We start from the raw sequence: 10,894 nt of genomic DNA on the forward strand, positions 1-10,894 counted from the left end.
GGCTGGTCCCTGGGCCATGGCAGCCTTGAAGAGCCAAGCACTCAGCTAAGCCCTGCCCACCTCAGCAGACACCCAGCCAACCCTGAGACACACGAGCAAACCCAGACAAGATCAGCAGGGCCACCCAGCCCATCTCAGCATCAGTCAACCTCCAGCTGACCCTGAGATGCAGGAGTGAGCCCTACTGAGGTCAGCAGAACTGTCAACCAAGTTCAGCCCAAATTAGTCAATCCCAGTCAACCTGCAGATTCATTATCAACAACATCAAGCTACTCATCAAGCTGGACAAGGCCTGGGTGCCCCTGGCAATACACTGGAGGAGAGATGTGTTTTTCAACAAATGGTGCTGAAACAACTAGACATTTACATGCAAAAGAAAGGAAGGAAGAGAGGGAGGGTTGGAGAGACGGAGGGAGGGACTGAGAGGGAAAGAAAGAAAGATCTAAACACAGACCTTTCACCCTTCACAAAAATTAACTCAAAATGGATCATAGACTTAAAAGTGAAATGTGAAATTATAAAGTTCCTACAAGATAATATAGAGAAAAACCTAGATGACTTTGGGTATAGTGATGACCTTTTAGATATAACATCAAAAGCAAAACCCATGAAAGAAATTATTGATAAGCTAGATTTTATTAAAATTAAAGACTTCTGCTCTGTAAAAGACAGTATCAAGAGAACGAGAGAGGGACTTCCCTGGTGGTGCAGTGGTTAAGAATCCACCTTCCAATGCAGGGGATGCAGGTTCGATCCCTGGTCGGGGAACTAAGATCCCACATGCCACGGGGCAACTACGCCCACACGTCGCAACTACTGAGCCCACGCACCTCAACTAGAAAGCCCGTGTGCCTCAAACTACAGAGCCCACGCGCTCTGGAGCCCCCACGCCACATGGAGAGAAGCCCTTGCACCACAGTGAAAGATCCCGCGTGCTGCTACAAAGACCCAACGCAGCCAAAAATAAATAAATAAAATAAAAACAGAGAGAACAAGAAGATAAGCCACAGACCGGGAGAAAATAATTGCAAAAGATATATCTGACAAAGTACTATCATCTAAAATATACAAAGAACTCTTAAAACTCAACAATAAGAAAGCAAACACCATGATTAAAAAAATGGGTCAAAGACCTTAAGAGACACCTCATCAAAGAAAATATTCAAATGCAAAATAAACATATGACAAGATGCTCCACATCATATATCAGAGAAATGCAAATTAAAACAACGTGATACCACTACACACGTATTAGAACAGCCAGGATTTTTAGGGCAGTGAAAATACTCTATATGATACTATAATGATGGATACAGATTATTATACATTTGTCCAGACCCACAGAATGTACAACACCAAAAGTGAACCCTAATGTAAACTATGGAATTTGGGTGATAACAATGTGTCAATGTAGGTTTATCAACTGTAACAAATGTACCATCTGATGGGGGATGTTGATAAGGGAAAAGGCTGTGCATGTGTGGGGTCAGGGGGTCATACTGGAAATCTGGATACATTTCATTCAATTTTGTTGTGAATCTAGTCTCCTCTAGAAAATTAATTCTTAAAAAAAGACACTGGAGGACATTAATGAAGAGCTGGAAACTGACAACTCTTTACTTGGGCTTAAAATAGGAGCTTTTAGAAAAGGATGTATCAAAGAGAAATCTAAACATCCAGAACAAGTTGAGGTGATGACTAGCATTACAAGAAACATTCAGTCTTTAGAAGATTCATCAAAACACATCCAATATCAAGTACCTGCAACTGAAACAGGCTTCAAAATGCATCAGAAGAAAAAAAGAACAGCTTTAGACAATGCTAAAAGATGCTTTGGATGAAAATGATGATTTTTAGGGATGCACGAAGCTGCTTTCACAAGAAGCCAAAGAAGGAAAAGGGAGAGTGAGTGAACATATTAAACACAATGAAATGTTAGAAAATTCTGCAGAAAATCTGATCAAGCCTCAAAGTGGCCACTTGCTACAGAGAAGCACTTGGCTGGCGTCCTTAGAAGACAACATGGATGGTGGGAGCTTGGAGTTAGCTATAACAAATGCACCAGAAAACAGGAGACTTCTTAGATGATGAATCAAAAGGACTTTTGAAGAAACTGATTGATGCCCCTCAACGAAAGGGTTATTTTAAAACACTTTAAAAGAAGTAGAGGGGCTTCCCTGGTGGCGCAGTGGTTGAGAATCTGCCTGCCAATGCAGGGGACACGGGTTCGAGCCCTGGTCTGGGAAGATCCCACATGCCGCGGAGCGGCTAGGCCCGTGAGCCACAACTACTGAGCCTGCGCGTCTGGAGCCTGTGCCCCGCAACGGGAGAGGCCGTGACAGTGAGAGGCCCGCGCACCGCGATGAAGAGTGGCCCCCGCTCGCCACAACTGGAGAAAGCCCTTGCACAGAAACTAAGACCCAACACATCCACAAATAAATAAATAAATTTATTAAAAAAAAAAGTAGAATGTACGCTAAATTCGCTGAAGAAGATGAAATAGCCAGTGCCCTCATATTTAAAGTCTTCAAACTAAGAAAGCTTCACTGAAGTTAGAAAAACACAAAAAGGGAGAGGCAATAATACCAGCAGAAATTTCAAGTGCTTCCTGAATTACAGCAAGAAAAATAAACGAAAGTTTGCCAAGTATCCAATCTAGAGAGAATTTGCCCTTTAACGTTATAGGAGAATCTTTCCAAAGCAGATGGCAAGATAAGCTGGGCTGGATACCTACAGAGTACAAGCCAAAATTCCATCAGAAGAATTCAAAAGACTCATGGGCTATTACTAAAGCCAGCTTATTTCCCATGAGAGAAAAAGCTCATGATAATGTGGCTAAGAGCTCTCTTGGCTGAAAGAAACCTTGATAATGTAAGAAAAGCATTTCATACATCAGACAAAAAATATTGAGGAAGAACTTTAATCTTTTGAAGACCACCTTATGTCCCTGATGTTTCAAATAGACATATGGCAGAATCCCAGAGGACCACTAGAGTGGGGTACCAGATGAAGTACAGGACGCCTGGTTAAACTGACAAATATTAACCCAGCCAGGTCAATATCATCAGCCATAAATGATGCTGATAATATATATCTTTGATGTAATGTGATGAAAATGGCACTTTACCTCTGTGATCTTCCTCCCCCAAACCCATAACCCCTATCTAATCATGTGAAAAACATCAGACAAATCCCCTCTTAGAGGGACATTCTACAAAATATCTCAGAACTGTCCAACAGTCATCAAAAACAAGGAAAATCTGAGGAACTGTCACAGCCAAGAGGAGCCTAAGGACATGTGATAACTAAATGTCCTGTTGGATCCTGAGTGAGATCCTGGAAGAGAAAAAGCACATTAAGTAAAAACTAAGGAAATTTGAATAAAATATTAACTTTAGTTAATAATAATGTATCAATATTGATTCATTAATTGTAATAAAAGTACCATACAAATGTAAAAGTACCATACAGAAGGGAAATGGGGTGTGAGGCATATGGGAACTCTCCGTACTATATTTACAATTTTTCTGTAAACCTAAACCTGTTCTAAAAAAAAGTTAATTTTTAAAAAAGTCTGTGAGAATACAGGAGATTTGAACAATATTATCCTGTTGTAATTGACATTAATAGAACTTTAAACCCCAAACTGCAAAATACACATTTTTTTCAAGTGCACATGGAATGTTTGTCAATGTCTACTATACGCTGGACCATAAAGTGATTCTCAACAAACTTGAAAGGAAAAGGATTGAAATTATATAGCGTATGTTAGAGGATATTCTTTGAACACAGTAGAAAGAAATTAGCAGTCAATTACATAAAATCTCTCTCACATCTCCAAATATTTGGAAATAAAAGAACAATCTTCACAGTATTCCGTGTGTCAAAGAAAAATCACAAGGAAAGTAAGAAAATATTTTGATATAAGTGAAAATTTAAACCTAACACAACAAAATTTATCCTGGCCTTTGGCTTCTCCATCTATGATTTATGATGTGATTGGGACCGCATCCAGTCCCACGACTTTAAATTCAATATCTAAGCTGCTGTACCCCAAATTTATATCTCCAGCCCAGCCTCCGCCCAGAACTCACATATCAAATTATTTGATGTCTCCTAGATGCTTGAAGGGCATCTCAAACCCAATATGGCTAGGAGAGCTCTTAATTCTCCTCCCTACAGCTTCTCATTTAACCACCATCCATCCGGTCCTTTGGCCCTAAACCTACGAGTCATCTCTCTCCTTCCCACCTCCCCACACTTCCTATCTCTCTCCAAGTTCTTCTTATTCCACCTCCCAACAGATCTCGAATCTACCCACTTCTCTCCATATCCCTCACTGTATGTCTCAGAGCCTGGGACAAAGTAGATGTTCAATAAACAGAACTTGGGGTGGGGGATGGACCCCTCTTTCCCAGGTCAGGGGACTTGGAAAGCTAAATTAGAAACCAGAAGGTTGCTTAGGATGGTTTGATGGTCTTTTTCAGCAGAGTGTGGGAAAACCTGACGGCTTCACCCTGTTGTCTAGTTTGCTCCTGACTTCATGCGTCCCTCCCTTGAACTTGATTCACTTCTATCCTCTAGCAAGTAGGTGACACTTACTTGAGTTGGCTGAATGGATGAGTTTCTGAAAGCTGTCTGGTCCCTGCCCGTTGAGATCCCTGTTCTGCCTCTTTCCTGTTAATAGTCTTTCCTCACCCCGCCTGGGTGCAGCATGGTTAGTTAACTCTCAGCTTTCTTGGGTTTCAACACATTATAATCTCATGGCCCAACCCTAGTAGGATGCTGCTCAACCTTCTAAGCCCCAATTTACAAGTATTTCTTACAATAAGTCACATATTTTAACCACTATACTTTGATTCTTTTAAATTTCATTCTAAAGATAACATTCATCTAAGTATATGAGTTTGCTAAGGCTGTCATAACAAGTAACAGAGACCGGCTTGTCTAAACAACCGAAATTTATTTTCTCATAATCCTGGAGGTAGAAGTCCAAGCTCAAGTCAGCAGGGCTGGTTTCTTCTGAGGCCTTTCTCCTTGGCTTGTAGACAGCCGTCTTCTCCCTGTGTCTTCACCTGGTCTTCCTTCTGTACATGTCTGTGTCCTAATCGCCTCTTTTTTAAAGATATCAGTTATATGGGATTAGGGCCCACCCTAATGGCCTCATTTTAACTTAATCACCATGTTAAAGGCCCTCTCTCCACCTACAGTCATATTCTGAGGAACTGGGGGTTAGAACATCAGCATAGGAATTGGGGAGGTGACAATTTAGCTCATAACACTATGAGTTGTTAATTCCTAGACTTTCTTTTTAGTATTGACAGCAATAATTACAGAAAGAAAAAAGTCCTTAAGCACAGCCTGAAAGACAGCTCAAGGTCTAAGGCAAGATGCGTCCCACGCCCAGGTCAAAGCTGACAACATCCACATTCCCTGAACAAGTACAAATGGCGGGATCTGCAGACAAACAGGAACTTCACTCTTACCTTGTGGGTGAAACATAACTGCATCGTAAAATATGAATATGAAAGAATGGACAAGGCAATGAAGACACATATATTCCACTGTCTCCTGATTGAATTTCCACTTCTAAAAAAAAATACAGGCTCCATATTTGATAAGAGGGTTAATCTCTAGTCCAGCTGTCCTCCCGCAATGACTCCTCACCATCCAGCTCTCCACTTCAGTGACACCTCCTCATGGAAGCCCACCCTGACCCCTTCTCCATTCTTACACATCACTGTTTTATTTTCTTCAAAGCATGTAACACTTGGGAATAATCACATTTATTTACTTGATTATTTCTGGTCTCTTTTCATTAGAATAGAAGATGCAAGGGAAAGGTAGGGTCCTTGCCTGTCTTGGTTCACGCCTAAATCCTTACAGCCCGGCCCATAAGACACCCTCCATCAGCGGGTGTTGAGTGCATGAAAAAATAGCTGATACATTTGAGTCGATTTGACTTTACAGTGACTTTTTCAAGTTCATCTACCAAATTGTACTTCTCTGAATCAAAAACGTTGAAAATGGTTGCCTTCTTTGATGAGAGGTGTCTCGAAATTCTAGCAGGGAAGTAAAATCGAGGGGGGTGATGCGAAGGTGAAATTGAAAATTAGCAGAAGCGCCGCCCTGGAGGTGGCCACCAGGAGGCGCCACCGAATCGCCCTGAGCAGGCTGGGGAGGTGCCAATCTCAGCCCAGGCCGGCGGACCCTGGGCGTGGCCACCGCCACCTCCAAGTTCTTCGTTCCCAAACGTGCCTCTCCTTCCCTCCAGGTATCCCGACGGAAGGAAGAGGGGCCCGGCCTGCGATGGGGTTCCCAGGAAGAAGGCTGGCTGCAAATATATTTCCCTCACAAAAGCAACTACAAAACAGAATTCCTAGGAATCAGCTTTATGACCTGTGTAAAGAAAGGCAAAGAACTTTCCTGGGGACCATAAAGCTTAAATGGCGAGACAAACCATATTCCTGGATAGGAATGTAGACTCTCCCCCAAATTAAAGCAAATCCAATAAAAATCCCAATAGGTTTTTGCAGACAAGTAGAAAATTCATTCTAAAATGTGTCTTGAAAAGCCAATACGTTACAATCGTCAAGAACTTTAAAAGAAAAAGAAATGACAAAGGATTTCGATATTCTACATATATAACAATGCTAGAAGAAAATATTGGTGAATATATGTTTAAAGAGGAGAGAGTCTTTCTAAGTGTACAGGCAAGGAAGAAACCGTAACGGAAAATTTGAGGGATTTCTATATCAAAACAGTCCATGAATGCAATCAAAAGGCAGGTGTCACAGTGGAAAAACACCAGTGACTTCTGATGGACAGAGCTAATATTCCTAATATACAAAGAGATCTCTGTTTTTTATGAAGAGAAACACACGAGTAGAAAAACTGGGAAAGGACACAGGCAGAACCCTAAAGAGTAGGGTCAGGAGCCGCCTGGCCAGGGCTGTGGGGTTTATCCTGAATGAACAGAGAAGTCAGAGGCAGGCTTGGGGAAAGGCAGGGCTTGGTTGATTTACTTTTTAAAGTGCTCCCTCTGGCGGCTGAAGGGAGAACAGATTTTTGCGGGGGCCGGGAAAAGTGGGGAGGACCCTGCAAAGGGTCAGGTGAAAGACCAGGTGAGATGATGGCGTGGACCAAGGCGGGAGAAGCGGTCGGATATGGATAGACTTCGGACCAGGGAACTTGCTGGTAGATTCAGTGCGGGGTGTGAGACAAAGAAGAGGCACAGGGACGATCAAGATCTGGCGTTAGCTGCTAGAACAGAGTCGTCCTCGCTGAAGTGTGGAAGGCTGGGGAGGGGCAGGTAGGAAAGAGGAAGTGCTTTGATGAAGGGAGTATAAACAGTCACAGCTTTTCTGAAGGGCAGGTTGTCAATATGTATCAACATATTTTGCGAGAGGTAGGCCCTTTAAACCAGCAGACCCACTTGTAGCAATGTATCTTCGGAAAATAGCAAGCTAGGAAGCAGGGAAGCACACAGCATACAAGTATCTTCATGGCTGCTTTGCTTGGAAGAGCAAAAGTTTGGAATATTCTTCAATCAATAACATACGGCACATCAAAGGATACAATTCTATGCACTCATTAAACTACAGTCTGTGTTTGATGACATGGAAAGCTGTTCAGAACATTTTGTTAACTGAAAAAAGCAGATTAGAAAACTGCATAATTCCATTTTTTACAAGATAAACTTTGTGAGTATATATATGCATGTAGAGAAGGCCTAGAAGAATATACACCAATTGTGTATCGATACTGATAACAGAAGTTATCCTAGCGAAACGTCATTTTGGACAAGGCTGCTGCTATGGGTTGAATTGTGCCCCCCAAATTCATATGTTGGAGTCCTAACCCTCAGTACCTCAGAATATGACCTTATTTGGAAACAGAGTTGTTGCAGATGTAATTAGTTAAGATGAGCTGATGAAGACGGGCCTTAATCGAATATGATAGGTGCCCTTATTAAAGGGGAAATTTGGACACTGACATACATATGGAAAACTCCATGTGAAGATGAAGGCAGAGATTGGGTGATGCTTTTACACACCAAGGAACGCCAAAGATTGCCAGTAAATCAACAGAACCTGGGGAGAGGCATGGAAAAGATTCTCCCTTCCAGACCTCAGAAGAAACCAACCAGGGCACTATGAAACTATGAACTATGAAACAAAAAATTTCCATTGTTTGAGCCACTCAATGTGTGATACTTTGTTATGGCCACCCTCGCTAACTAATACAGCTGACTTCCTATACTGTCTGAAATTTCTCCAATATGCAAATATTTACTGCATCCTCAGACAAACAAGTTATTTCCATTGTAAATTTTAAAAAATTTTACTAGAAATCAAGTCTCATATAACGTGATGGGTTAAAAAAAACATGATTCAAAATATATTTCAAATTCATATACCTGTTGATGATATTTTTATTTTTTCTGAGCCGTGTTCTGAAAAATTCAGATAAAATAGTACTACTCTTTTTCAAATGATTTAAATGGAACCTACCTCCCACCCCCCCACCAACTGGGGAGGCTACAGAGAGGAAGAAGCAGTAGTGGCAGAGCTGGTGGGGTTTGAACTGGATGCCCTTTGTGAAGAGTAGTGAGGATGTTCACTGCAGCATTGTTTATAATAGTGAAAAACTGAAAGCAATCCCAACAATAACCGGCAGCAGAAAGTTATTTGAGTTATGATACCTCCAGTTCTGTGCTGTTTATTATCTCATTTAAGCCTAATGTTATCACTTAATCATTATTACCTATGAAATAGCTAATATTTCCCCCAATTGGTAGGCAGAGACATAATGAACATGAGAACAAATGTTTTATCTTCACTAGTAATAAAAAAAAAACGTTAAAGAAGAAGAACAGAACAAATCTGAAGAAAAAAGAATATTCACTTTATAAAAGGCAGAAATAAAGTAACTAGAAAACAGAAAAAACAGAATTGATAAATCTAAGATGTAGTTCTTTTAAAAACTACATAATTAGCAAATATCTGGCACTTTAAATTTTTTGAATAAAAAATTGACAAAATGTTATATTATTGAATAGAGCTACCATATGATCCAGCAACCCCGCTCTTGAGTATACATCCAGAAAAAAATGAAAACTCTAATTTGGAAAAATACATGCACCCCAGGGTTCATAGCAGTACCATTTACAATAGCCAAGACATGGAAACAACCCAAGAGCCCATCAACAGACGACTGGCTTAAGAAGATGTGGTATATATACAATGGAATATTACTCAGCCATAAAAAAGAATGAAATATTGCCATTTGCAGCAACATGGATGGACCTAGAGAGTATCATGATTAGTGAAGTCAGAAAGAGAAAGACAAATGCTATATATCACTTATATGTGGAATCTAAAAAATAATACAAATGAATCTATATACAAAACAGAAGCAGACTCACAGATGTAGAAAACAAACTTATGGTTACTGAAGTGGTGGCGGGGGGCAAGTTAGGAGTATGGGATTAACAGATTAAAAACTACTCTACATAAAATAGATAAGCAACAAGGATTTACTGTATAGCACAGGAAAATATATTCAATATCTTGTAATAACCTATAATGGAATATAATCAGAAAAAATAACTGAATCACTATGCTGTACACCCAAAACTAACACAATATTGTAAATCAACTATACTTCAATTTAAAAAATTATAATGTTGAGGTATATGTTTTTACTTATCAAATTAAAGGACACATTTTAAATGACTTCACCAAAGGTAGTATAGCCACTTCTCACAAATATGGCTGATGATAAATTGAAAAAAAAAATTCTGGAGAGGACCACGGCAATGTTTGAAAAAAAAGGTCTATGAGATGAGACAAGATTTACACACAAAGAGGTTCATGAATATGAGACAATTTTTAATCATGCCAGATGTATTTGTTTTATATTGCTGCTGTAACATGTTATCATAAATTTAGTGCAACACAGCTTCCCCATCTCAGAGTTCTGTAGGTCAACAGTACAGGTGGGCTCTGCTGTTTCCTCTGTGCCTAGTCTCACAAGGTCAAAAGCAAGGTTCCAGTCAGCTTGGGCTACTTATCTGGAGGCTCTGGAGGGGAATGTTCTCCCAGGCTCACTCAGGTTGTTGGCAGAATTCAGTTCTGTGTGGGTGTAGGACGGAGGTCTCCGTTTTCTTGCTCTCGGCTGGGAGCCTCTCTCCTGGCTTTAAGGGCACCTGTTTCCCTGACAACACCTGCCTCCAGCCCACATCATCTTCAAACCAGCAACGGCACATCCAGTCCTTCTCATAGTTCAAATCTCCATCCTCCTTCTGCCACATCTTTCTCACTCTAACCAGAGAAAGTTCTCTGCTTTTAAGGGCTTGTGTGATTAGACTGGGCTCGCACAGATAATCCATGATAATCTCCCTATTTTAAGGTTCATAACCTTAATTACATCTGCAAAGTTCCTTTCACCATGCAAGGTAACAAATTCACAGGGTCCAGAAATTAGGATATGGGGAGCTGAGGTGGGTGGGTATTCTGCCTACCACATGAGAAAACGCTGAAATTATTTTTAAAAGAAAAATGACAGGATATTAATCAGGGTTTCTCGACCTTGGCACTATTGACATTTTACACTGGATAATTCTTTGTCTTGTGCATTAAAGGATGTTCAGCTGTATCTCTTGCTTCTCTGCCCACTAGAGGCTGGTAGCACCTACCCTGCCCCCTCGTCCTCCCCCACTGTGACAACCGAAAATGTCACCAAACATTGCTAAGTGTTCCCTGAGGGTCAAAATTGCCCTCAGTTGAGAACACACACACACACACACACACACACAGGCACACACACAAAATGTGGTTCCAGTTTTGTAAAAAAAACACAGCACAAACATACACACAGAGAGTAAAAAATA

The sequence above is a fragment of the Balaenoptera acutorostrata genome, chromosome 8, assembly GCF_949987535.1.
Source record: "Balaenoptera acutorostrata chromosome 8, mBalAcu1.1, whole genome shotgun sequence".
In the NCBI taxonomy this organism is placed as follows: Eukaryota; Metazoa; Chordata; class Mammalia; order Artiodactyla; family Balaenopteridae; genus Balaenoptera; species Balaenoptera acutorostrata.